Here is a 14,131-nt window from a genome sequence, read left to right on the forward strand (position 1 = left end):
TGACCATTCACCATTCCCTCTGACACAGTTTCCACATTGTTATTTCTGGACCGTTATTTCTGGGGAGCCATTATTCAGCCCTCAAGGTCTAGTTCATATGTCACTCCACTGTAAAACTCTCCCCAACTTTCCAGATGGAACAAATCATTTTTTCCACACTGGTCCCATATTTCTTTGGGCATACCTCTACAACGGCATTTATCACAGAGTAAAAGAGCTTTTCCCTATGCATCTGTCTCTTCTGCTAGAATATATACCCTGTGCTTTCCACATATTTGCATCCTCCACTGGGCAAGGTAAATGCCAGACACATTGTGGACCTTGTAATGTTCAGTAGAGGAATATACATGATTTATTTTACGAATAAATAAGCGGTTGAATGGCTTATAGCTAATATTTATTGAGCATTTACTATGTGTTGACCCTGTTCCTAGAGTTCTAAAGGTACTCCCTAGGTCGACACGTACACCTTGAAATAGGCACTTTTATTTTTTTGTCGTTTTGCACAAGAGTTAAGTAACTTGTGTGCCACACGATGATTTTGAACCAGGGTAACCCTGGTTCCAGGGACCACTGTTTTTTTGCTGCTTCCCATATAATAAAGGAATGCCAAAGCTTCGGACTCTCTGGTGTGAGTTTGCCTTTATTCACTAAGTACTTTTTCTATTTTAAACTTATAGGATTCAAAACTGTCACCCATTGTCATGTCCGTATGAGAGTTTGGTTTTATCAAGGAATATAATAAATAACATGCTAAAATTCACCCATAAGCGCGAGATGGCTGTGGAAACCAGAGGACTTATGCTCAAGTCCTAGTTCCTTGATTTACTAACTATGCAACCCTGAACAAGTCATTTAACTTCTCTTTTCTCAGGTCTTATCCTTAAAGCAAGGACATTAATAGTAGCTACCTGTTACTATATGAATGTCTGAGTCTCCCCAAAATTCATGGATTGGAATCCTAACACCAACGTGACGGTATTTGGAGGCAGAGCCTTGGGAGGGTGATTCGGTCATGAGTGTGGAGCCCTCATATATGAGATCCGTGCTTTCATACATGAGATTCCACAGAGCTCCCTAGCCCCTTCCACGGAAGACACAGCAAGAAGGGGCTGACTATGAACCAGGAAGAGGGCCTTCACCTGAACCTGACCATGTTGGCACTTTGATCTTGAACTTCCCAGTCTCCACAACTATGAGAAATAAATTTTTATTGTCTACATGCTACTTGATCTGCGGTATTTTGTTATTAGCAACCTGAACAGACTACGACACTATTTCATTATTATAAAGATTAAATATGTAAAGCAGTCTCTGTGCTGGGAGTACCGAGAGTTGCTAGGTAAGAGCTGTGTGTTTATATAATCTAATTGCAGCTGGTTTCAGCCACAACAAGGAAAGCCTAAATCACTCAGAGAGATGCTTTGGAAACTTGACCCTCTCAAAGTCTTTAGGTTATAAAACTTGCATGAACAGCAAATTACATGTATTCTATAATTTCTGATGATTCTTGGCCATTTTCTTTTGTTTAATTGAAAATTCACAGCACAAACAATGTAACTTGCTGGTCTGTCTCCTGGGAGTCAACTCTGTGGGTATAGGTCACAAACTTAAGATTTATGGCATGTTTATATAATTGCTATAATTTATAGTTCTTTTGAAGTTAGCATTGGAGCCAGCAGGAGACAGACCCTATCCAAGGGCAGTTGCAACCAAATCCTCTCCAGGAGACAGGCCAGGTTGCTGCTATACCCACTCCAGAGTGGCTTCCATGCTTCTGGCATTTGGCAAGGATCACAGCAGAACTTTTCCAGAAAACTCTGATTTGTCACCTGAGTTCACGTCAAATTGCAGGACTTGAGCATCCGCCGCAAAGCCTGGGAGACAAAAGGGGCCCAAGAGACCAGTCAGGAAGCACAGGACCAACCCTCTTTTAAGTACCAAGATAGATGACTTAATTCAACATAAAACAAGAGGAGCAGAAAGTTGCCGGACATCTCGGAAGGAACATAAAATACTAGTCACCAAATATTTATTGAGCACCTACCCTGAATCCGAAGCCCACTCCAAGCCTGCCTCTCCATCCTACACAGCACTGCCTGCTAACGTAATTTAAATAGCTGGGCATTCTCAACAGGTGGCCCATAGTCACATCTCCCAGAAATGTTTGGTTTGGTTTCTAGAGTGTTTCTTAAAAAAAAAGAAAGAAAGAAAAAAAAAAAGAATTAGTTTCCAAAATTTTAAAAGGGGGAGATGTCAAATAAAATTTATATATCTCTGGTTCTTAAAAAATCAGGGGATCTGGTGACCCTAGGTCTACCATTCTTCATGACAACAATTGGCATCTGCTGAGTACAGCTGCCCCTTCACACGGGACAGAAAGAAGCACGTTCACTCTGGGGCCGCCCCACCCCATCTTCTACTCTGTAGGCATTTGAGATTGCAACCTCAATTTGTATCTGAAGCTTTAAGGACGGATGTTACTATCACGTCAGACTAAGTGATGAATCAGTACGTGATAAAAGGAGTTCAGATTTTGAACAGCACAACCCTAGTTTTATACACCTATAATATATATATGGGTTTACCTTTGTCCTCATTCCACGAACAGGGACCCAGATTAATATGGTGGGGAAAGAATGTGCTTTGGGGTCAGCCAAAGTGGATTAAAATGCTGGCACTCCCTCTCTTAGCAGTATAACTGGAGAACTCTCTCTGAGTCTCTGTTTTCTCTTTTATACAATGGAGATCATTAAATCGGCCTCACAGGGACGTTGCGAGGTTTAAATTAATACTTTTGTGCTTTGCTCATACTGCTGCTTCGGCCTGGAAATTTCTCAGCAGTCCACCCTTTGTCAAGCTGACAAACATCTCTTATGGATCAAGACCCAGAGAAAGGCACCGTTTATTCTCCAAAGTTTTCCAACCCGCACTGCCCCCCAAGTCCTCCATGGCACTGCTCCGGGGGAAAAAGGAACACTCACGCTTCTGGGTTCCTATATTTCTCTCTGTAACAACATGCTGCAGTGTATGTATTTCTTGCTCATATATCTTTTCCACCAAACAGGAAGCATTCTTTGTACAGCACCGATTCTATATGTGTTTAGATAATAGTGGCCCACTATTAAATGATAAATGCATAATAAAACTGCCTTTTTTTGTCTTACTATTTGGTTCACACTCAATAATAATAATAAATTTTATTAGCTCAGCTACCTTGAACAGAGGCACACACAATTGTACTTATCCCAACTATATATTAAAAATATCCCAAATGAGCTTATATAGAAGGAATTTTCTACCAAAGCAGTTTTATTAAGATAGAAAAAACAGTCCCAGGAACAAAGGCGTGTGTTTAACTTCCAGGCTCCCCAAAGTAGCTGATCTGGACAGTTGGAGGGAAACATGATAGACTCTCTTTCTCTCGGGATTCGTATATAATTTAGACCCAAATTATTTTCAGATTTTAGATTTTCATCAAAATCTGGATTGTAGGCTCCTTGAGGGCAAGGCTATTTACCTATTTTGCTTAGTAATGTATACCAATCCTTGGACCAAAGACTGGCACATTAGAGCTATTCAATAAATATTTACTGAATACACATATGAATACGTTTGGGATGTGCTGGAATATTAAGCACTTGGGAGGAGGTAACAACATTCTGCATGCCAATGTGAGAGTCTCTTGCTGTCCATTGACCTCCTTTATTTTCCAAACACCCCTGTGAAGTTGGTATCATCATCATCATCGCCATCGTTTGACTCCAAAGTCTTTGCTCTCTCCACTCCATCACCCATGCCTATTCTTGTATCTAATAAAAAAGGACAAGCATGCATAAATATGCTCTTCTGGTACTGAAGGCAAAGGAGGGTCATGGGTACTCTTCCTCTCGCGTGGATCTCCCCTCCCACTGTAGAGTTGTCAGTGGCCACAGGCTACTTGCACAAATGGAGGGGCTGTTGTGAACTTCCCAACTAATAGGACCGGCCCTTTTCTTCTGGTTCTAATCTGGCTCTTTGACAAGGTGAACATAATTATGTCTTAACACTTACAGGTTTTAAGTTATTTCTTAACTTACAAACTTAATTTTCATTGATTCTAAATGTATGTCACTGGAATCAGTCATTTTGGAAAGGGAGTGTCCTGGTTTGCCTACAAAAGTCCTGGTTTCCATTTCTTGTCCTGATGTTACTGTTATTACAGCTTCCTTCCACTCAAAATCTGCAGGGATCTCAGTAAGAGGATTGGAGACCAATCTGATGGATGGGACAGCACTTAGACCCCTGAACAGTGGGCCAATTTCTTCCTCATAGATTATTATTTGCACCTGCTGTAGTAACAAAAACAAAAACAAAAACTGTCTCAACAATTTTATATATAAATAGAATCTGCTGGTGCAGAAAATAGTGTGTGTAAGTCCAGGAAAAATTGATCCTTGGGGCATGCAACAGAATTCTGTCTTGGTATCCCCCTCCTCCAATCCCCTTTGCATTACCATCTTTGAACTGGGTAATTTGAACCGGGTAGAGGGTGATCATTTCACTGTCTTTGCTGAACTCAGGCCCTGGCCTTAGCTAGTTTGGAGCAATATTTTATCTGCCCAAATCATAGATGAATTAGATCTAAAACATTTTGACTCTTTCCTGTATTATAGTTGCAAGGTGATAGTCTACACAAGGACCATGTAACCAGGAAACAATTTTACTCATGATGACCATTGTGCTTTTTGTGTTCTTCTGGTTCACTTATTAGCAATAATGAAGATTCTGTGCAGGTTTTATTGACCTTTTCCTGCCCTGTGAATCCACAAACAGGAATCAATTTGAACTAGATTGCAGAGACGTGGATTACATTCTTGGCTATGTATTCTATTCCTTTGCACGGCATCTATTACGACACTGGCATGAAAATATGACTTCATGCTCACTGTCTCTCACTGGAGCAGATTATTTCTGCTGGGATAAACATGGGTATACTCTGCCTTCGTATCTTTTCAAGTTGTACCTAAACTATCTGAAGTCATTTTGAATGAGTTGAATGCATAATCTATGTAAACAATGCAAAAAAAAAAAAAAATCCCATGTTGCTATCATCTAAGTCTGCATAAAAAAATCTCCTCCAAATCTTAGTGGCATAAAAACCAATCATCTCAATAATCAGTTCTGCATATCAGGAATGCAGGGCACTGCAGGGATGGTTTGTCTCTGATCCAGATCTCAGGCCTCAACTGGGCGCAATCTAAACAGCTAGAGACTGTTACAGCTGCGGCTAGAGGACTCACTTCCAAGATGGCTCCTTCACCCTCCTGTCTGGCATGCCGGTGAATGTGGTTGGCTCAGCCAGGACTGTAGGTTCCAGGGCCTACGGGTACCTTCTCCAGCACAGTGGCTCAGGGAACACTTCCTCCATGGCATCCCAGTGTCCCAGCAAAGAAAGGAGAAGATACAAACTGGGTAGTGTTTGTTTAGTTTTCCCTTAGAGGTTGTCTAGTGTCCCTTCGGCCATATTCTATTGGTGAAAGCAGTCTCATGTCTACCAGGGAGAAGGGTAGAAAAGATAGACTGCTCTTGTCAATAGAAGGAAAATTAAAGAGTTGGCAGCCATGTTTGAAAACCACCACACTCATGTATATTGTGGTATTTTTTTAACTTTTTATTTTTATGAACTAGGCTACTATGAGAAAGAAAACTCCATATCAACTTTTCTAAAATACGACAAGCGTTTTGGTAGAAATTCTTACACTTAACTATTCTGTAGCTAATATTCTTATGCAGCATATTACCACATCCAGATGTATAGGAGTGATTTTAAATTAGGTTCTTGAGAATGGCACACTAGAAAATTCACATGAAAACTAGACATTCTTTAGATGGCTTACTGAGAGTTTTTTAATGGCCAAGGTGGACATTTAATTATAACTAATTAGATGTTTTTCCAGATTAGTGTAATATATTTACACTGTAACACATCAGTTTCACTTCTAGGGAATAAAAGGGGGGAGATCAAGGAATAAAGGTTTAGCTATAAATATTTTCATTATAGAATTATTTGTATAATATTTAAAAATTAGAAAAAAATCTAAAGGTACCACAAAAGACTGTTTAAAATTTTTACAGTATATCTGTATCATAGAATACTGCAAAAACTCATGTTGTAAAGAGTATTTAGTAACATGAGAAAATATTCATAATATGCTTGTTAGTACTGAAAAGATTATAAAAGGATGGGATACAAAATAATCTTAATTGTATAAAACATATGTTTTTGTTTTTTGTTTAAGATTTTACTTATTTATTTGAGAGAGAGAAAGAGAGCAAAAGCAGGGGGAGCAACACAGGGAGAGGGAGAAGCAGGCTCCCCTCTGAGCAGGGAGCCCAACACAGGGCTCCAACCCAGGATCCTGGGATCATGACCCGAGCCGAAGGCAAACACCCAACCAACTGAGCCACCCAGGCACCACAAAACATATGTTGATCTATATAAAAATAAAAGCTTACACCAAAACATTGACAGAGATGATACCTCATGTCTGGAGTTTTGCATAATCTCATTTACTGTGTTGTGCTTTTGTGTATTTTCAAAAAATTTTAAAATGATTATGTATTGATATATCACTTTTCCATTTTATAAAATGCATAAAAATGTAGTACTTTATAAAATACATAAATTAAATAAATAAATCAAATTCATCTATAAGCTTTTCACCCTGAATAATCACATTATTTGTAAAATTTTGTTGTTTTATATTTTGGATTATTCATTTTTTTATAAAAATGATACCTAGTGTATAAAACAGTTTGTTCCTTGACTTTTTGTGGTTATAACTGGGAGATGTTAACCAAATTCTTTTTTGCCATCCATGCTTCACTCAATTTCTTTAGATAACCAGTAATCCTTCCCCTAAACCTAGAGAGATAAACACATGGTCCCTATAGCTTCAAAAGTAATTTATAACAATGAAACCCCAGAAAAAAAAATCAATTTTTTAAATTTTATTGTTATGTTAATCACCATACATTACATCATTAGTTTTTGATGTAGTGTTCAATGATTCATTGTTTATGTATAACACCCAGTGCTCCAAGCAGAACGTGCCCTCTTTAATACCCATCACCAGGCTAAGTCATCCTCCCACCCCTCTCCCCTCTAGAACCCTCAGTTTGTTTTTCAGGGTCCATCGTCTCTCATGGTTCATCTCCCCCTCCGATTCCCCCCGCTTCATTCTTCCCCTCCTGCTATCTTCTTCTTTTTTTTTTTTTTTGGACATCTTGGCTGTTTCCACAGTTTGGCTATTGTGGACATTGCTGCTATAAACATCAGGGTGCACGTACCCCTTCGGATCCCTACATTTGTATCTTTGGGGTAAATACCCAGTAGTGCAATTGCTGGATTGTGTGGTAGCTCTATTTTCAACTTTTTGAGGAACCTCCATACTGTTTTCCAGAGTGGCTGCACCAGCTTGCATTCCCACCAACAGTGTAGGAGGGTTCCCCTTTCTCCGCATCCCCACCAATATCTGTCGTTTCCTGACTTGTTAATTTTAGCCATTCTGACTGGTGTGAGGTGGTATCCCATTGAGGTTTTGATTTGGATTTCCCTGATGCCGAGCAGTGTTGAGGACTTTTTCATGGAGACATCGAATTTTTGACTTTCAAGTCTCAACAAGCTGTCCTCTAGGTTTAACACTGAAAATTTCAAGAAAATGCTTGCTAAGCTAGTTGTCCTTATGTTTTCACCCCATCCACCCTTGTAGATAAAAAATTATTGAGTTAGTAGACCAAGAAGTGTTATAAAGGAGGAAAATGAAAAGAAAAGCCCACTCCTCCCCATCACCCACAGATTTAGTTCCAAGGGAAGAGTGATGCAAACCCCAAGTAGTTGGTCGATCTAAGAATAGAGTCCTTATGACTGCTCTAGAAGATGACAAGCAGTAAAGCTAGGTCCTCAAGCTACTGTGGGACAAGAGTCATGCTAAAATGACTCAAAGGTGCACCTAGGTCTAAAGCTGTCCTAGTTAGTGTGGGGGCCTTGCCATCAAATAGGAAAGAGACGAATGTTTTTGCAGGTGTCTGGTACTGGGTGGATGTGACACCAGGAGTCACAGACTTGGAAGGGAATTACAGCTGTAATGAGGAGACATCATGGTAAAGAGTTGTTTGACTCTTGCAGCCCTGTGACCAGAGGGGAACAGAGTAGTCCTAGAAGATGCCATCCCATTGGCATCACCATGCTCCAGGACCATCTAGAACTGTGCCCCACCTCATGGAATGAGGAGGACCATGGATAGGGAGCAAGCCTAACCTCACCGTACGGCTACCAAGACATGTCATGAAGCCACATGGAACCTGAGCAGCCTAAATTGAAGAGAGGGAAAGAAGCAGAAAAAGAAGGTTCTGAATTGACTGTATTTACCCCAAATGACCAACTTTACCCAAGTTGGGCTGTGGCATCAGGCTCACAATGGGAATGAGTTTATAAAAAAAATAAAATTATATATGTTACATGCCTCAATACATAGAGTGACATATTCATATCTGCTACCCATCTCATTATGAGCATATTTCCATGTGGAAAAATATACATGTAAGCAGCATGGCCTCAGTCAGTCTTAGTGTGGGAACATGTCCAGCCCAATATGTTTTTGAAAGCATTAATGAGCAACTTAACTTTACACCCAAAATATCCATGCATATTATAATACTATCTGTGATCATGAAAACACAAAGTACCTGAAGAAATGTTAAATATATATAATTGCAAATTTCAGAATAGGGAAGTTCTTTAGAAATACACCTTCCATTAAGTCATGAAAGAATGATATCTGACTACATGGAATTAAAACATTTCTCTATGGAAAAATTACACCACAAAAAAAAGAGATAAAAATCAAATATTTTTGAATATTTTTTGAATCCTATCACAGTAAAGGCTAATTTTCTTAAAATATAAAAACTACTGCAAATAAATAAGAAAAAGACCAATGATCCAATAGAAAAACAAAGGACATAGACACAGGAAAGAATATACAAATAGTTCTTAAACAGGAAAAATACACAAGCCTATTCGTATTTTAAATGCAAGTTAAATCTATAATAAAATAATTTTCATCTTTCAGATTGGTGAAAATTAAAATATTTCATAACATACTGTGTTGAAGGAGGTATGAGGAATCAAGCACTACGATATGTTGCAATGCAACTTAGTGCAAAGTTGATGGAGGACATTCAGCAATACTTATGAAAATTTAAAATCCATATGTTTTCTGATACAGGAGTTACACAGTACAGATATAGAATCTTGTGAGTAATTAATTATATATACAGAAAATAGCCACTGAGGCATCATGATAGAAAAAGAATGGAAATAGCCGATATGTTAATCAATAAAGATCTGGCGAAATGCATTCATGCATACAATGCAATTATTTAAATGAATAAGGCAGGTCCAAATGAAGATGTGGAAATGTTCCAGACAGGTATCTTTAAGTGAAAAAGCCAAGTCACGCAGTATGTGCAGTAGCTAATGCAGAAGATATGCAATATACACCTGTATGTGCACGGCATATCTCTTGAAGGAAAGGCACCTGGGTGGTGCAGTCGCTTAAGCATCTGAGTGTTGATTCCAGCTCAGGTCATGATCTCAGCATCGTGAGATCAAGTCCTGAGTTGGGCTCTGCGCTCAGCAGGGAGTCTACTTGAGATTCTCTCTCTCCCACTGCCCCTCCTCCTATGCGCACTTGCTCTCTCTCTCTCCCCCTGAAATAAATAAATCTTAAAAATATATACATATCTTGAAGGTTACACAAGAAACTAGTAACAAGGAGTTGTCTGTAGAGGGTAAGTGAGCAGCTTAGGAATTCTGGGGGAGAAACACTTCCTTTTCATTAGGTTACTTTTTGGGCTGTTGAATTTTATACCAAAACCATGCATTCCCTCTTAACGAACAAAAGAAAAGAAAAAGAAAAGGAAAGGTGAAATTTAAAAAGAGGGAAGCACAACATAAATACAAAGAGACAATTCTTTGTGTGGCACACAGCAAAACAACCGCACACAATCTCTCACTAAGGTTCTCTTTGCAGCGCCCTGAAAATCTCGGCTCTTCCAAAACCCTAGCCTGCTTTGATTTTTTCACTACCTCTGCTTGTTGTGGCTTGAATCATACACCCCGCCGCCCCCCCAAAAAAAGATATTTTTGATTTCCAATCCTCAGTATCATGGAATGTGACCTTATTTGGGAATAGGGGCTTTACAGAGGTAATCGAGTTAAAATGAGGTCATTGGTGTGGACCCCACTCCTATATGACGGGAGTCCTTATACGGGGAGAAATTCAGACACAGAGACGCAGAGGGAAGATGATGTGGAGAAACACGGAGGAGACAGCCATCCACAAGCCAAGGGAAGAGACCTGGAACAAATCCTTCTCTTCCACCTTTAGAGGGAGCATAGCCTTGCGAACACCTTGACTTTGGGACTTCCAGTCTTGCGACTGTGACACCACAAACTTCTCTTGCTCTAAGCCACCCAGTCTGTGGTGCGTTGGTGTAGAAACCCTAGGAAACTGGCACACGGTCTGCCTCTCCCCAACTTCACAGCTCCTTTCCCAGAGCGGTAGCTCCACACCCATAAAATGTAAATTTAGTTTAGCCTTTCTTGCCTTCTCGAACTTCCATAGCTTTTCCCAGCAGCACAATGAAAGCCCAAGCCTGGCAATTTCCCCCCAGGGGATCCTTCTTCCTAAGAACGGGGCAATCGTGCAGGCAGGCTGAAAACATGTCCATTGATTTATTTGTGTCCTCCCAATATATCTAATCATCTTTTTAATGGCTACGGGGGTTTAGCTGCCTAACTGTACCATAACTCATCTCATCATTTTCTGCCATTAAATCCATGTTATCTCCCACTCTATGTTATCTATGTTTGTTTCCCACCCTCCACTGTTGGATAAATCCTTTAGAAGAGGACTTTATGAGTCACAAGGCAAGTATGCTTTATGTTATTTGATACGTATTATCACATTGCCTTATAGAAAACATGACCAATTTTGACTCTGTTTTACTTTGGCAACCAGAAAAAATGTTAATGGTGTCATAGTCATGCTCTATTGTTAATGGTACAGGACAGGGGTTGGCAAACTTTCTGTAAAAGGGCCAGATGATAAATACTTTAGACCCTGTGAATCAGGCAGTGTCTTGCAACTTGTCTTTGTGGTAACGAAAGCAGCCATACACAATATGGAAATGAGGGAACATGGCTGGGTTCCAATAAAATCTTACTGGTGGATACTGAAATTGAATATCCATAATTGTCACATGTCACAAAATATTGGGTTTTTAACATTTTTTCAGCCATAAAAAAATGTCAAAAACCATAGTTTTCATAGGCCATACAAAAACAGGCAATAGGTTGGATCTGACCCATGGGCAATAGGTTCCCAGTTTCTGGTGTAGAATTTAGTTCTTGATAACCCATTTTGCAGTCCATTAGGAAATTCTTCCTTGAGGAGAAACGTACTTTCCTTCAGGGTCTTCTAGGTTAAGTTCCACATGATACGAAGATGACCTTGGGCATCACTGACTATTAGAACAGCCAATGGGTAAGTTAATGTTACTACACATTAATTGTTATCAATATTGAGTCAAATCATAGCTGAACATGTTACCTAAAGGATTTAGGGAGTATCCATTGGTATGTTTTCTCTCAAAGTTATTCTTAGTTTAAGCCAGACCATTAGAACTCTTTGGGACCAACATGGATTGATCACTTCTCTCTGACAACTCAGATGTACACATCCACATACTCCTTACTCCATAGAATTCCTCCAGAATAGTTATGCTTTTGCAAGATTCCATAAGCCTATATTGAGAGACCAAGAAACTCCCATTCATCTATCAATCTGTTAATTAATATTGTTGAGGACGTTGTTGCTGATGTCACAATATATCCTCTGTATGAGGAGAACCTTTGTATCAGAAAGGCGAACAATGAGGTTTCTTTTATTTTTAGCACGCTTTTTGTGCCCTAAACTTGCCAAGTCTCTTTCTCACCCCCTTACTCTTTATCTTCTCTGTGGTTAAATTTCTTTATACACATTTTAATTTGTTTGATCACGCCGTATTTTATGGAGCTTTACAAGCTGTATCTTATCGTTCTCTTCCTCCTCTTTCCTCTTCATCCTTTAACAGAGGCATTTTAATTTTTAAAAAATTAAAAATGGGGCATTGTAGGCAGTGGAATGAAAAGTCCAGATTTGACAGGGAATTGGGGTGAGGATGGTCTTACTGTCTTATAGTAGTCTTTCTGCTTTCTCACTGAATTACCTTCGTGTCTATTTTCTCAGTATAATACAGCAGAGCCCTTCAAAATAAAACCCCAAATTTATTTTGCCCTTCTTTTGTCTTTCATCTAATGTTGCCATATAGGAACCATGGTGCCCTGGAAGGCCAGACGTGGATCCCCCCGCAATGGTCTCTGGACCCTCAGCCTGGAAGTTCTCTGGGCCTCAAGGTCAGAGCGGGGGAAGGAGCTCAGGCCAGCCTGCCCTGGGGGTTTATCTGCAGGGTTGTCAGGAGTGACAGCAAAAAGCCAGGCTGCTTGATGAATCCAACGAGCAGAAAAATCTGTCAAAACACGCAGAACGTTCATTGCAGGGATCGTGGAAACATTGCCTATTTGTTTGGAGCGCGTTTAATTATTTTTAAACATATGCAGTCTGTAGTTCAGTGAACATGTCAGGGATAATAGAGGAAGAAAAGCAAATGAGGGGCGCGGTGCTGATCCTGGAGCGACTCCTCTCCGCAGCTGGCTGATGGGGAGAAGCAGTTGATTCCCTCCAAAGGGTGGCTCTCTGTCTGTCATCTAATGAAATGCAATAGGGGGATTAATGTCATTAGCTCCAGGCCAGCATGCTGTGTAGTAAACAGATATACATCCTTGCTCATTTGGGGGAGTGCTTCTCAGCTCCCGCCCGCTGGCCTGCAAAGGTCACTCCCAGCCTTGTATTAGTTAAATGAGAAGAATTAGGTGGGCTGAGAGAATCTTGTCTGGTTCGTGAGAGCAGACGCTGGGGATCCAGGCACCTAACTCTGCTCCTCCCACCCCTTACGCCTTCTAATTGGGGCTCACGTTTCTTCTTTGGGGGCCAGCTGAGGTAACCAGAGAAGATAAAAGCCCTGTGAGTAAATGTTTCACGGAAGAAAAAAACTGTTTTATTTTGATAACCAAATTGACTAAGGACTATGGGAAAAAATGGGCATAGATCTTTCAATATCATGACTGCTTCTCTTCGTTCTTGAACCAAGAGCTTTTCCACATATTAGTGCCAACAAAGCTGAGGGCTGAGAAATACATGCGCTCTTTTCCCTAATCCACAGGAATATGCACAAAAAACAGCTATAAGTGAATAAAAATAGATATTTTGTATTCTTTGAAAACACAGAAATCCTGACTTTAATGTTATGGTGAAAAATACTAGGGGATGGGAAAAAACGGGAAAAGAATGGCAGGAGGAAGAATGAATACTTCTGGGAGATGGCATGACCTACACTCAGACACGAACAGACACCTTCAGTCGTGAGTGGAAGAATACCCTGCACCGTCCAGATATAACCAGGGAGAATCTGGGAAGGAATAGAAACAAAAGAAAACAAAGAAATAATAACCAAGGAAAAGAAGAAGAATGTTTGAGGGAAATGTGGCAAGGAAAATGGAGAGTTGACTCAAAATTACACAAATACTAGATAAAGTGAAGACAAACACAAATGCTGTCTTGTAAGAATTTAATTCTTTTCTTATCAAAGCCAAATACTCTATTTTATACTAAAAGAGACACTAGATACTTCTGTCTTTGAACTGTGTCCCAATGTTTGTAGGCAGTATGTATTTTGCAGCAATAAATATTACTATCAAAGAAGCGATACAAATGAAAAGAAAAAGAAAAGGAAATTCAGGATCATTTACATTTGTTATGGCACAAATTCAATTCTGGGCACCCCCTTCCACATCACCACTACTTCCTGACGGTCACTGAGAATTATATTCCTCAAAGGACATCATGGCAGAGTTCATTTTCTCTCCTAATGGCAGGCCAACAAGAGAGAAAAAAGAGATGGCCAGGAAGAGCAAAGAGTATGT

At 39.8% G+C, this 14,131-nt stretch overlaps 1 long non-coding RNA gene across 3 annotated transcripts in view; it reads right to left on the reverse strand.

Annotated features, from left to right (window-relative positions):
* Positions 1-623: 623 nt before the first annotated feature.
* Positions 624-14,131, reverse strand: part of LOC118541934 (uncharacterized) — a 119,438-nt gene continuing 105,930 nt past the window's right edge. For all 3 annotated transcript variants that reach the window (XR_004920335.2, XR_004920332.2, XR_013444009.1), the window contains 2 exons: positions 2,048-2,190; positions 624-1,877 (listed from right to left, as the gene is read on the reverse strand). This is a non-coding gene — a long non-coding RNA (uncharacterized LOC118541934). The remainder of the gene's footprint in view (positions 1,878-2,047; positions 2,191-14,131) is intronic.

This window comes from Halichoerus grypus, chromosome 14 (assembly GCF_964656455.1).
Source record: "Halichoerus grypus chromosome 14, mHalGry1.hap1.1, whole genome shotgun sequence".
Taxonomy (NCBI): Eukaryota; Metazoa; Chordata; class Mammalia; order Carnivora; family Phocidae; genus Halichoerus; species Halichoerus grypus.